Source organism: Asparagus officinalis, chromosome 6, assembly GCF_001876935.1.
Source record: "Asparagus officinalis chromosome 6, Aspof.V1, whole genome shotgun sequence".
NCBI lineage: Eukaryota > Viridiplantae > Streptophyta > Magnoliopsida > Asparagales > Asparagaceae > Asparagus > Asparagus officinalis.
Genome location: NC_033799.1, coordinates 16237593 through 16253299, shown reverse-complemented (window position 1 = coordinate 16253299; position 15707 = coordinate 16237593). Strand labels below are relative to the sequence as shown.

Genomic DNA, 15707 nt, shown 5'->3' with positions numbered 1-15707 from the left:
TCCAATAATTAGGCTTATGAATCTTCAATGATGATTAAGTTTGATCCAGAATGATCTAATTTTTTTGGTGATCCTTTTTCTTTAATTTTTCTCATATTTGGACGACTGGTTGAATATGTTTTGGTCGAGGTAACTTTTATTAAATTCTCCTATAAGAATACATATTTAATCAGTGCTTTTCTATTCAACACCAGTGCATAGTGTTATTCTTACATTATGTTTTTTTTATGAATAATGGTTTCATATTTAAATGTAGATTATACAATTATTTTTGTAGCGAATGATAAAGAAATGTTTCTGGTAAAGCATGAAGAAACTGTGGTTGTTGATTGGATATCCTTGGTCATCTGGCTTACAAATCATAATATGTCTCAGGTATTTAGATAAAAGGTTTAAAGCCTTAGTTAGCTCAAAAGGTTTAAAGTTGTGCCTAAAATGTTCTGTGAACCGTTAGGATATTTATATTTGATTGGTGTGTTCCCTCATGTGCGTACAATGATTGGTGTCCTTCTATAAATAATAGAGTGCTAGCTTTGTAATTCACGAAAATCCTTGGAGCCCATACTTGGTCTTATTAGGGTCTGCTCAATGTCCTTTTGAACAGACGCGCTGGGATCCGCTTGCCTACGTATCATTGACGAAGAGTCACGGGGCTTTGATTTTGATGAAAGGTTGAATTGACCTAAATTGATCAGGTGCGTGAACAGTATATATTGGAATTTTTTTCATTACTTTGGACTAAAACATAGTTTTCAGACATAAATAACTCAGATGAGAGTTCAGATTTATAATAGTGTTGGTTCACGAAGGTATAAACAACTGAAATAATATGATGTTAAATAGAGAAACACATATTAAGTAATAACAAATGAAATTTAAGTATAAGAATCTAGCGGTGAACCAGCCTTTAAATTTGGTCAAGTTCAACCTCTGGAGAACCTTATATAGAAAATTATATAGGAAAGAAAGAGAATATCATGCATACACATCTCGACACAAATCTTAAATTTAGATGGATATGAATCATCAACATAAATATTTGTGTTGCCACCCGTGTCTAGGACGGTATACGTGACTACATCTACATTTGATCCTACAGCACAAATACACCTGCAGATACGGTTAACATGAGTGATATAAACCATATAAATTTCACATCCCATACACAATCTAACATGGCACGAAAATTCAATGTAGATATGATAACATATTGAAGATGAGAGACATGAGACGGCATAATCCTACAACAATTCATGGATGGGTAGATTCCCTGCAGAATTAGTCGGATTTAATATCCAATTATTCATTGTGTAATTATATATATATATTTAGGTTTGTGGGGGGTTTTTGTTAATTTTATTTGAATATTTGATGCGTCACCTTTTTCCTTATCTTGGTGTACGGTCAAGGTACAGCTAATGCTGCTGCCCTTGTGTAAGGATGTGTACCCTAACCCTATTTCTCAATTTTTAGTATCTTATAGTTTAGGAAATAACTACATTGACGCTGCATATGTCAGGGGTGGCAGGAATCTTCAGCTTGGCTTTTTTTAAGCCGTTGTGTTAATTTTTTTTTTTGAGGGAAAAGAGGGCCTCAGCCCATGTATTGCATTAAATAAAAGCGCACAGAAAAACACAGGAAATTGAAGCGACTCTTCTACAAATTATTCTAATTCCAACCATTTCTTAGCTACAACGCAGAACAAATGAGTAGCACGAGACTAATTTGGTGGGGGGGGGAACTTTAGCAAATGGTTTGGGCTACATTGATTTCTTAACTATCATACCTGAATTTCATTGCCCACCCAATATTTGGTCAAATGAGGATCTGAATCAGTGACTCTCTATCCAAACTCTGAGCTTGAGAACCTGTTAACTAAACATCTGGGTCTAAAAACCTCAAATCTAATATACAAACTTGCACTCGATGTCGAGCTTTCAAGCTGGAAGGAAAACAAAGTAGATTACATAAATAACAACATATATATGCTTTATACAAAGACAACATATTCACATGAAAACTCAGTTTCTAAGCAGCACATAATTTAGGGTCTAACTGCAAAAGTAGAAAAAGAGAACAAGGAGCTATTACTGAAGAAGATACCAGGAACAACAAATCCTAGATATGTTGCAACACACAACCACTCTTTATTCTTCATTAGCTTCTTCCTCATCACCTCTAGCCTCCTCGTCGCTTCCCGCTGAATTCTCTCTATCTCTTCCCGAGCTCGAGTTTGGATTTGGCTCTGATGGTTGATCATCTTCCTCATCAGATTCCGACCACGCCCGTCTCTTGCGATTTGAAGGTGCACCCTTTAAAAAGTCATGTAGACGAATTATTGTCACCAAAGTTAATTCTACATTTGACTCTCGAATCTTCATATTTCTAAAGCTAGACCTCCAAATCTTCATACTTGTTTGAAATCGGGGTCTTATTTTGTTTAAAAACAACTTAACAGATTTGGGGTTGTAAATTAAAAATATTTAATAATACTATGGCATTATTTAAAATAATTTAATGAATTTTGGGTGGTCTACTTTATAGGTATGAAGATTTGGGGGTCTAATATAGAAGTAACAAAGATTTGGAATCTAATATAACAAAACCCATTCAGAAAATAAGAAACCCAAGAAGGCAGGGCTGAATTGCGCCCTATAAACTAGATTGGGCATCCATGTTTCTAGGTTACAGTGAAGTATATCATCACTTACCTATTTAATATATTTAAAAAGAAAGAGAAATATATTTACGATATTTAAGATACGATAGGGCCAAGAAAGATAAGTAGGCTTAGGAGTTGGGAGAATCTTGTTGTAAGCAATTAAGAAGGATATGATAATTGCAAACTTCACGGAGGAGATAGCCCCTAATAGAACCAAAACGAAAAAATTAACTCATGTAACCCACCCAAAAAATTTGTACAAAGGCTAAGTCATTTGTTGTAAAATGCAAGAGTAAAAGATATTACCACGTCTTCTTCAGCATCGGAATCTTCAAGATCAGCAGCGACAAAATTATCTCGTGTTCTGTCTTCTCCATCCTCCTGATCATTCATTGGGTTCACATCTTCTCCATCCATTTCTTCATGCTCATCCTCCATTTCAGCTTCTTCTTCTTCTTGTTCTTGTTCAAACCGAGTCTTACTCTTCTTCTCCTTCCTTCTCCTTTTCCCACCATTCTTCCTCCTCCTCCCACCATCTCCACTCTCATCGTCTTCACCCTGAGTTCTTTCTTTCCGCTTAGTGCTTGGAATGCTAACGGACTTCCATTGTTCCTGCAAAACATGAATGTCGAACATGGATTGAGACCACCATGATGAATGTAAGAAACTTTTGAAATATGTACCCAGTTAAAGGCAAACATTCCATCTTCCATCAACTTCATGTCATATCACTGGTATTGATGCAAGTTCAGATAATGCATATGCCAGAAAGGTTCAAATCAAAGTACATAAAACCATAGGATAATGAGAAATACTTTCATGTTATTTATGGTTATGTCATGCAAAGTTAGCAGGATACTGCTATAAGACTTTTTCTGCATAAAACACTTTGCAAGAGAAGAAATTGCATGTGAGAAGAAATTGCATGTGTAGTAGGCAGACGAAAACCTGACCTTAACACGCTCAAAATGTTCCTCCTGCTGCCTCAATTGTTTTAGCTCATCTTCATGCTTTCTCCTTTCTGCCTGCATCGATATAAAAAAATTATCGATAAATATGTGAAACCTTATATAAAGGACAACTGGACTACGAAAAAAATGAACCATAAAGGCCAAACTATGAATTAATGTTATGAGTTATAATTTGCCTGAAATTTCCTCTGTTCTTCAGCCTTTCGTCTAGCTTCCTCAACCAAGCTAACCTGGCGCGCAAGCTCTAACCTCTGATGGTTTTGCTGCTCTTCACGCTCAGCTACTTCGCAATGAATCTTAGCAGCATCAAGCTGTTATTTACAATACTCTACATTGGTCTCTATCTTCTTCTCGTCAAACCCATGAGTGTGGTAACTGGATGCTGCAGACAACTGACTAAATGCACGGACTACATTTTTCAACTCTGCAACAGTTGATCGCACCTGAAATTGTTAAAAAAAGAAAAATTATAGTATAATGAATAATCAAGGAAATAAAAATAACATAACTATACATTTCGTATCTCAAAAAAGAAAAAGAAAATGTGCATAGATACAACCATAGAAGCAGCATAAGAAACCACCCGCCCACCCACCCATCTGTTCGCCGTCCATGACCAAAAAATGAAAAAAAGGAAAGAAAGAGGATTCCTGGACAACCTGGGATACTGTTACAGAGACACATTGCAAAAAAAAAAGAAAAAAAAAGAAGGAAAAAAAGAAAGAAAAGTAGAATACTACACAAGCACACAAAGCGCGTATTGAGTGAAGGACTTCTGAATGCAGCAATGTGATTATAGAATCAATACACATGCCTTATTTGTTTTATTATATAGTTAGGGTTATATAACAGATCTCAGAGGAAAATAATGTTTAGCAATCAGATGAAACTACGAATTCTATGATAATAAATAGCTATCTAAAGACCAGAAGATATGACCTCATCTGCAGTTCTCTTCATCTTTTGTAAGGTTGACGCAGAAAACTTCTACAATGCAACCCCCACATCAAACCGGAGTGTATAATTTGAAGGTGCCAAATGAATATCTCTGAGCAAGGATTTTTTACATTCTTGCCACTATTCAACCTCATAATGAGTACGGGCAAAATATAGAAGAATCTGTGTTTCCATGTTGTGATAGAACTTTCGCAAGCAATTTTGGTACAACAGAAAAGTAATAGTCACACTAAGTGATGAAACAAACTTTTAGAGGAAAAAGAAAGAGATCATGTACTTGCCATTTTCACTTCCAAAGCGAAATGACTTTGAGCAAAATAAACATGAGCCAAATTTACCCACACATTCGGCATCTGAAGAAAAACGCTTCCTGAGGCAGCTTCTTGAACCTAAATTTCAAAATTAAGACCGCCATGAATAAGTTAACAGCTATAGAAAAGAACTTATAGATAACCAAACTTGACCTGTGTAAATATATCCTTTGAAACATCAAAGTGGCCTTTTTCAGCCAAGACAAGTCCAGCACCATTAGCAGCATACAGGTTCCCAGGACGCAACATCAATATCTTTAACATGTCAATGCCAATTAAAACAAAAAATTATGACTAAGGTGCAGTTCTAATCATTACAAAAACAAAAAAAGAATTGTATACATTAAAGTTTTAAAAGGCAAAACTAAGGTATTTTTTAAAGCAATTGTTAACCTCGGGGTATCAAACTTAATTCATGGGTATTAAAGTGTGATTAGGAAACTAACTAATAATGAAAGCTTTCAACAATAAACCAGATCCTAGAGAAAACAGGATCCCACAATTAGAGGCTCCGACCGTGCCTATAAAAATATTATGATCTTATCTCATCAAAACTTATGGACGACTCCTTTGATGTAGCCTGTCCATCATTTTATATGGAATTTCAGTGCCATGAAGAAATAATATCTTCATTTCCAGATATTGTTAAGACTTCGATAAGTTGTCCAGAAAAGGGCTCTTCCCCCCTAACCCCGCACAACAACAAACCCCCCCCCCCCCCCAAAAAAAAAGAACACTCCTTACAAAAAGATCATTGGTAAATGCAACTCATTTGAAGACAAGTAAGAATACAAAGAACTAAATGTTTTCAGATTAGGAGATAAAAATTTAATGGAAAGGCATACTTTAGTATAAAGTTCCTTTGCCTTTTCAAGATGTGTAGCTTCCAATTTGGCAACTCTTTTCTCAGAACGAATAGCTTCAAAGTAGTTCCAATTACTCTGCCAACCTCAATACACCAACATCAGAAAACTATAGCACCTGTCTCGCACATTGAGCAGACATCAATTCAGATGGTAATGGCAAAAGAAAAAGGGAAAAAGAAGCTAATATGTACAATCTTTCTCTGAGAAGTCAACAACTAAGATAGCTCAAATTCATTTCCGAAAGCATGTACTTCAGATACTAAAAGACGCACCAAGGAAAGAGTAGAATAAGAATCTTTCCCATCAGTTGCATCTTTGACAGCACTAAATGTATCTTTCACCTTAACCCAATCATCATTCTTTAATTTGAGGCTGCCAAGCATGGAGAGAGCATTGGGGCACTTGTTATCTATCTTAAGAGCATCTCCAATCTGAATCATGCAAAGCATCAGTTCTGAGGAACAAAACATCAAAAAAAGTAATGCTCTCAAAGAACATGTTAAATTCATCATACACGAATGCAATGCTTAACTGAATGTTGTTTCGTGCTTTGGCCATGGCAGCGAGCCGCAAATAAGCATCAATATAGTCTGGATACTGCAGGGAAAACATAAAAAAGTTGTGGTAGTATCCACCAAAAACAACGATATAAATGATAAATTTAAAATCAATTGCAATAAGCTGCAAAATATTGATTCTCCATCACCCGAAAAGATCACACTCCGTCATGGTTCTAGTTGCGAAGTATCTATTAACATGATAATTTCTTTTAGCAACATAACCATATAGACCTACCCCCTGCACGCACATGTACATGCACAAATACACACAAACAAGAGGAAAACACACACATGAAAGTGCACAGATGCACACATGCAAAAACACACATGCACACAGAAGAAAAGGACACCTGCACAGGAACACAGAGGAGAGCAAAGAGGAGAGGACCTTAAATAAGATAAACCGATAAAGAATGCTTGCTTTCTCAGTATTATATAACTGTTCAAGCAATCTGGCATATTTGAACAGTGTAGTAACTTTATCCCATGGCAGCTTCAAAGATGTACCACCTTATTCAAGTTGATGGAATAGACTCATATCCCTATACTGCATAGAGAAGGTGCTACAATCTATAGTAGAGATGTTTATTTCCCCATTCAAGAAGGAAACCCAGATTCCTTCCCCTAAAGCATCCTTGAACGTCTGTTTTGCAAGCTGAAAAAAGCCAATAAAAGAAATTAAGAGGAAAACGAATTGTATATAAAACTCTTAAAGGCAGAAATGGTTTTAGAAATCAACAAAATCTGTCAGAATAAACAAAATGGAATAGCTTAAAAGTGAAAGAAACAATTTGGAAAAGTTGCATTGCATCACAAACCTCGAATTCTCCCTTCTCAAAGTTGAGAACTCCTATTGTAACGCCCCTCCCAGAGGAGGGGACGCCCCTCCTCTGAGAGGGGCGTTACACCTATGCTGTTGAGTAATTCTATTGGTACTTCTCCACCACCTTTCTTTATGAGAATAAGAGCTTGTGGGAATGAAGGAATGAAGAATGAAGGCAGAAAATTGATAAACAATGGGAGAAGCTAAAAAATGGTTTAGGACAAAGAAAATAAAAGGTGTAAAAAAAAGCTAATCTCGAAGGATTGAAGCTAACCCATCATTCATCCCACTCATCCTAATCCGAGAAACATATAGTGAGAGTAGTACTTCATTCTTTAATATTTTACCATCTCAACAAGTAATTTTTTTTAACCATATGAAGATGAAAGGATCAAATATTTACTAGAAAATTGATTGCATTAAATTTATTTACGTTCGCCTCTAATATCCTGGGATGAGATTTTCTGTTTAAAGGTTGACATGTAAATAGATTTTGATCTGAGAATATTTCTATGGGTTTACACGACAAAATTAAAAAAACAGACATGGAGATACCTTTATTGGGAGCCTAAATGACAGAAGCAAAATAGAAGATGTCTGGTGCAAGATATAATATTTGGCTTGCTCTCAATATGTTTTATTTATAACCTATTATGGATCCTAGAATAAGATAAACTATAATCAAATCATGCTATATAAGATTTGCAATTTTCTATGTACCTTATTCTCTTCCAAAAGCTCCATAGATACTTGTACTTTCTATCTTCAAAATGTAGATATTTTTATTAACCTATATCCTAAACATCATAATTACAGGGAAGTGCTTTCTTTTGCAGGTTCTGAGAGGGGAGAGGGAAAGAGAGGAAGAACAATTTATGAGGATATAATCTAAATTAATCCTATATTGCTATTGAAAAAAAATAAATTTTAATGTTAAAAAAACCCTAGTAAAACAATCTAATGGAAGTGTCATAGTCAATATTTGTCAATAAATACACAATTCCAACACAGGACCGACTTACTATTAGGTACTAGATAAAACCAAACGCAAAAGTGAATTCTTCTTGACTATCAAGCATGACGCTGAGGAAAGGTTCATACCATTTTAAATGCATCTAAAGAAGCGCCAGCATCAGATGATATCAACAATTCCCCAAGCTCCATAAATGCCTACACCAAAATCTCATCAAAAAATAATGCAGCATTGCTAAAAGCTCCATGGGAAAATAGTTTACATGACACCATACAAGTGTTATTCAAAATAGGTAAGAAGGTTGCAGTTTATGATGTCCCATAATAACAAGAAACAATGTAAATTAGCATCTCATCGTGCTATTGCCACCTTTACATTTTCATCAAAGCTAATACTACAATAGTCATGGGAAAAGAACATAAATGTTATCAAGCCAAGGTAAGGAGAAGGCAACCCAGGCGAGGGATCTCTTCATAATGACATAAATAGAAAATTCTCAGCTTAACTAGCCCCTATTTACCAAACTTTACACGTACGCACACACAAACACACAAAGGAAAAAAAATCAATATCAAAAGAATTAAAACAAAACGATGGTATGCCATGATGGTTGATAATTAACTTCTAACAAAGAGTGAATAATGATTTTTGTACAAAAAATGTATCAGATATCCCCCAATCCCTTGGTTTCTCACTTTTTTTCCTCCCACCATCCCTCCATTAAATTTATAACCATTTCCAATCTAACCCTCCCATAAATCCTTGTTGTTATTTAAATACCAAGCAAAATCCTTACGTAAGAATATTTTTGTTTGACACCATAGCCACCTCACTTTCAACTTCTACATGATTTAAAATGCTTGACTTCTGATCAAGATTAGCAAGATAGTATTATGACAGAGAGGCTTGAGCTAAGCTAACCTTATATAGTCAAATAAACAGGACACATAACTGGATGAAGGAAGACAACTCAATATTGTACCTATCTACTACAAAAGTATATGGACACAAGTCTTTATTTTTACAGTAAGGTATATGCTCATAAGTCATAAAATAGATTAGTCGGTAGGCTCAACATAAATAATGACATAAATATTAGGGAGTAAAATTAAATGCATCAAAGACAAGAACACCATAAAAAATGACAATTCACTACATCAGTCAGATAGTAGCAACGATATACTATGCCCGCTAAACGTCTCTTCAAATATGAGTTATCTAGTACATCGTACTAGTATGCAAGTAGTTGAGATAAGCCCGCTAAACGTCTCTTCAAATATGAGTTATCTAGTACATCGTACTAGTATGCAAGTAGTTGAGATAAAAAAGGAAAAAAAGGAAACACTAATAGTTTGGTACTAATATTCAATTAAGTTTAGCATCAAGATAAGAAATAACTTGAGATAATGCTGCAAAACTGGATGGAATTTCAAGAGAAAAATAAGGTGGCGTCATTGCTTCTGAACCAAATAGAATGCAGTAACTGGTCTAGCAAGCAACGGAGACTTGACCTCTGTGCTTAAATTACCCAGGCATATATTTCGATAAAGAGTAAAACATGATGATTAAAAAATAAAGCGGAGTTCTATTACCAAACAAAATGCTTACCTAAGCATCTCGTGGGTCAATTCGTGCAGCCTTGCGGAAGATTTCTAGGGCCTTCTCATTTTGACCAAGCTGAACATAAATGTGGCCAACAGCCTTTTAAAAGGAAAAAACCAATCAAATTAATAGCCAAACAAAATAATAAATTCAAATTTCAAGAACAATCTTTTTTCCTATCATATTTACCTTCATGCACTCACAATTTTCAGGGAAAACCGCCAGCACCTTCTCAAAGCTTGAAAGAGAACTCCTAAAATCTCCTAGTTTTAGTTGGACTTGTCCCAATCCTACTCAAGAGATCAGTGCAGCAAGAATTAAAGCAAACAATGGATAGGAAAACATCAAATCAAGCATGACTGCTAGATGAAAAAGAAAATGACATGCAGCCATACAACCATTAGAAAACTGACCCCAATATAAATTAAAAAAATATTTTTGACTCTTTAACATGCACGTGTAAAGCCCATATTTTCAATCGTTCGTATATACTTATATAAAAGCTACACCTTTCTACAGATCAAGGCATCTGCTATCTGTGAAATACATGAACTACACAGATATTATGCACACACAGTATGCTCGCTAGAAATATAGTGGTGTGCAATTTACAAATTCTCAGAGATATTCTTATAGATGTTAAATGATTTCTGTAAGAGGGTAAATCAGCAGCATAATTCATGTTCTTCTAACATGTGCACTCTTAATGCAAGTAGTTTCCAAGGATGTGCCAGCTATTTCGATGATTGCCCTAAAACATAAATCTGCAGAGCTTTAACCTCATTATCAAGTAACACCACTGTAGTAAGGGTAACAATGCATAACAGAGCTTTCTCAAAATCATGAAAGCATGACGAAGCAGAGGATAGGCTTAATAACACATACCATAAAATGGCAACACAAAGTCTTGTGGCCTATTAATTTCTTTGACAGACGCCATGTAGTAACGGCCAGCTTTCTCGAAATCACCCTACACTTGTAATAGATATGGTAAAGGCGATCAATAGTAAAATGAAAATAACAAAATATCACACCTGAAGATGCATAATAAATATTCAACATTCAATATGTTTTTCACCGTGCTGTGGTAAGACCTTGCCAAATTGTAGTATGAATGTGATTTTGTCAAGCCATAGTTTCTTGTAGCTAGAGCAGTCTCCGTTAACTATTCAACCAAAAAATAATGTCCAGTAAAGAAAAAGTGATTTGCTAAATGATTTATCACCATTGACCAATAAGGGTATATTTCAAAAGCCCTTTGCATTTTCTCCATTCTGTTGCGAATTGCATCAGCTACAAAAAAAAAACGATGCGAAGGTGATCAAGATATGTTGAGCCGAACTCGTCAGAAGAACCAAAACCAAGAGAGAAGATGCACTCCAACATAAGATATATGATATCATTCACTCATTAATTTAACATTGCACTTTCATGTTACTTTCATTTGTTTGCATATCCATGATTCCGAGAACAACTAGAGCCTCAACACTTTATGGATCTAACTACACAACGTAAATCATAGGGGGGGAAATCAGAAACACATAAAGGTATATCAAAATAAACATATGCATATGGGACCACAAAACGAACTTGCCTGTAGGACTCGGTGAAAGGCCTGTCGAGCTTTCTCGGACTGACCTAGTCTGTTGTGACATAGAGCTATACCAAGTCTCACAGCTCTAGAACAATTAGGATGCACTTGCAATGCCCTCTACTCAAAGTTTTTAAAACAAGTTAACAAATCGGTCTACTTACAAATGAAGTTAAATCCTTGATATTATTTTGAAATTTAAAAAGAGAAATAAAGTCAGAACATAAGAAAAGAAACAAACCTTAAATAACTTCAAAGAGTTTTTATATGAGTCTGTAGCTTTATACTAATATTGGCTTTCTCCCTAGTTAAACTTAACACAAGCTTGAAAGAGAAATTCTGACTCAAACTATAGGCATAAAATTCCTAATATACAGCTTCACCAACGAACAAAAACCAAATGCTGAGATTCAAAAAGAGATTTAGGAAAAAGAGCACAAGAATGTAAAACTACATCAATAAGACTCGTTATGCAATATTAACCAAGCATAATTCATCACATCATCATCCCAGTCACCATCAAAACATTTAGATGTTGAGAGAAGTTGGGGGAAAAGGAAAAATAAAGAATAGGTGATAAATTACATGAAGGTATCAAAGGCAGCTATATATGGCATATAAAGCTAAATGATGTCCCTCATCATAATAACAAAAAAAGAACGAAATGATTAATATTATCTTCTAGTCTTTTTTCCATCAAAGTGTCAAATACATCGAAAAAAGTTAAATCAAAAGATGACATAATTTTACAAGTGGTTGATACCCTGATATCAAGCATCTAAATAGGTGAAAAACTGTTGGTAAAGGAAATCATCGCCAGGAGAATGGCTTGTCATAAATCCTGGAAGGATGCATAGGAAAGTCTACTATTTAATGTAGAACAACTTTCATTTTGAAGATAACAAAAAGATGTAAAGAAAATTGTTCAACATTGAATAGTAGACATTCATTTTTAGGAAGAGCATACTCTTCTACTAAATTTAAATTGTGTGATACAACATTGGTATAAATCCCAGTTTCACGAGTTGTGAAAACTCAAAACAAGTGTGAAATTTTCTCTTTATCCTTTTTTTCTTGGCTCTCTAGTTTCCTTTACAAATCTCAAATGCTGCCTGAAACCGTCTCCAATCATTTGGTATCATAGATAAAAAAAAATAGCTAGAAGATGGTTCCACACTATTTAAAATTTAAGATTTGTGATTAGAAGTAGGAGAAAAAAGAAAGATAAGGAGCACTTTTTAGACTTCCTTTAAGGTTTCACGCTTTGTATAATTAGAATTTCACACCCAAAATTGCATCAATCTGAAACTAAAAGAATGCTACTTTCTATTTTAACGAAATTAGAGGTTTCAAAAATATTTTCGTCCTTCTTATTCAAGAAAAATCAGTTTCCAGTTTTGAAACTCAAACACCAAAAATTTAATTTGCATTATAGAGCTTGTATCACAATAAAACAAAAGATTTTCCAAACAATTAGGCTGTACAAATTCCTAAAGTATCACAATAAAACAAAAGATTTTCCAAACAATTAGGCTGTACAAATTCCTAAATCAACTATAACTGAACAAATAAATTATCTTGACAAATTTTCCAAACAATTAGGCTGTACAAATTCCTAAATCAACTATAACTGAACAAATAAATTATCTTGACAACTAAAATTCTAGATATTAAAAGTCTCAGCCTATTTCTCTCCTTTTATTTCTAATAGTGATTTTTGTTGCTACAATTATTGTCCCCTCCTTTTCTCTTTGTTTCTTCCACATTGACTTTCCAAATGAAAGTCCCCATTCTACATCACCATAAAATTCATGTAATTTAAGCTCGTAGAAGCAAAGACAAACCTCCAAAATTATCCTTATCTGAGAAAAAGTACAGAAAGAAAGATTGTTACTATAAACTTAAGATACAAATAAACCCAAAGAGGAAAAATAAAAGATGTCCCATAGAGTAGGACTTAGTAGAATGAGCACACCTGACCAAGAAGAGCAGGGATGTTATTAGGATCTTCATCCAAAACTATTTTAAAGAAACCAGAATCTTGCTGGAGGTCACCTTTGGCCACAAAAAGATACCCTGCATAAATATGTAAAGTTGATGGATAACTGATTAGCAAGTGCAACTCATTGATAATATAACAATTTCCCACTAATGTCTCACAGTAGATTACGGAAAAAATAAGGATAAAAGAAAGGAAAGTCGGTCCTTATTGAACTGTTAGACTATAATCATTTTTCTTTATATAAGTGAGTTTGATACATGTGATAAATGTTTAATATCGGTATTGGAAGCCCAAATAGAAAAGATGGAAGACATTATTGAGCTATGCATAATAACCTAATTTCTGATAGTACATCCAGAATGTTGAACATGATTTCCTAACTAGTAATTTGTCTTTGGTATTTGGTCTTTGATTTCATGTACATGATGTCTCCAAACATGTAAACTAAATCAGGAGCCACTAGTTTAGAAATTGCAAAATAAAAGTAAAAGATAAAACCAGTGCCCTTTATACATGTTTCACATGTTCTCTTCTAGAAACATAGTCAAATATTAACCACGAGGTTTAGCCAAATAATTACAACAAGAATCTGATAGATTGAAGAGATAAACTAAACATCAATTAGATTTGATATTATTAAACTACAATTTTAGAAAATAATCTTAATTTTTCTTAGAGTCTATCCAATCAAACTATGTCTAGTCAAAGAAAATCTATTACTATTATTCTATTACTATTATTATTTAAGAAAAGCCGCAATTTCGGTTCTACCCGTGTGTGTCAAAATTTCAAAAAAATCAACATGTCCTCAACAATTTATTGCGCACCGAAATTAATTAGAAGAACAAAATTGGAAAGATCAACATCCTAACTACCATCCACTACTTGATAACTACCCCTACTCCCCACATTTTCTAATAGTAAGATACTTTACGTCATGTGGCAATAATTTTCTAAAAATACATTCACATCAGTATTGATTGTTAAGGAGTTAAAAAAATTTTACGCACAACTTTACCATGTAATGCATGCATTGCGTGCACCTGTAAGGGCGAAAGAAAACTGTTATTTAAGGATTAAGCAACTATTAGAGAGGAAAGTAAATAGTATGAACTTCAAACTGTTACCATGATATTGAAATGTGAGGCAAGGATATTGAAATGTGAGGAAAGTAAATAGTATTTAAGGATTAAGCATATCTGTTTCGGGTGGCGAGGTGTGTGGAAAAGGACAAAGGTTAATGAATGAACAGTGATACTAGAAAGAATTAATACAAGAATGCATCAAGTGAATTGCATTTTAAACATTGTTATCGATAAAAAAACCTGCTACTATGTAAGCTCTTTCTACAAGACACTCACCTTTATCGATCCATGTCGATGGTTCATGAACATCGATCCTTGATGCTCTATTGTAATATTGCGTTGCTATCTTAAAACTCTCGTTTCATCTCAAGCTTCCGTAGATAAGTATGATATGCCCCCAAAGCATTTAGGATAGCAATCCGCTCGTACTTTACATTAGCATAATACTCATCGATTTCTGCAACATGAACAATATCATAAACACATAGTGCTCGTTGATTTCAGCAACATAAATAATGCCGAAAACAGTAGCACATATATGCAAAAGCTAAACATATAACGCAAAATATATGCATGGCTATTGGGATGAGTGATGATAATAGAAACAACATAAAGCAATTTTAATAACAGGATGCTCATCAGTTATCTCTTCGCTTAAAATGATCTTTTTTTCTCTAGCAATATAGAGGAAAAAACACTTAAAATTGAATACCTGAACCCGAACCTTCCTCCAAAGTTTGCCGAAATTGTTCGATTTTTCCTTGCTTGGAGTATTCTCTCTGCACGCACAACAACGAAACAACAGTTTATAGATTATTACAATCTAAAAATTTTAGAAGTAATTGGTGAGCCAATCAAGAAGTTTAAGCCCCAACTTAGTCCAAAAAATTCCTCGCGAGGCTGAATCTTAAAATCTTAATCGAGTTCAATTCAGGGTTTAGCGACTGACCGCGATGATGACTCAGAGATCGAGAGGGGCCTGCTCGGATTTGAGGATGTCGAGGATGCCGGAGGCGTTCCTCGGCAATTGATCGAGGGCGACCCTGACCTCCTCCTCTGAGTTCTGGAATGGTATGTAAACCGACGCCATTGCTCGAGCGACCAAGCGCCTGGTCAGTTCGCCGATCGATCGACCGCCGAGTTCTCCCGCAGGGGAGAGAATGAGGAGAGAGAGAGAACGAGGGAGAGAGAGAATTGCCATCGGATTTGGGTAGGACAAATTTTGAAAATAGACCCCTCTGTAAAAATATTCCCAAAAAAACCCGTTTCCACTTTATTTTTTAAAACGACCTAGTCTCGGCCTC

The 15707-nt window shown here is 34.8% G+C and overlaps 1 pseudogene; it reads right to left on the bottom strand.

Annotated features, from left to right (window-relative positions):
- LOC109844819 lies at positions 2059 to 15493 on the bottom strand (annotated as a pseudogene).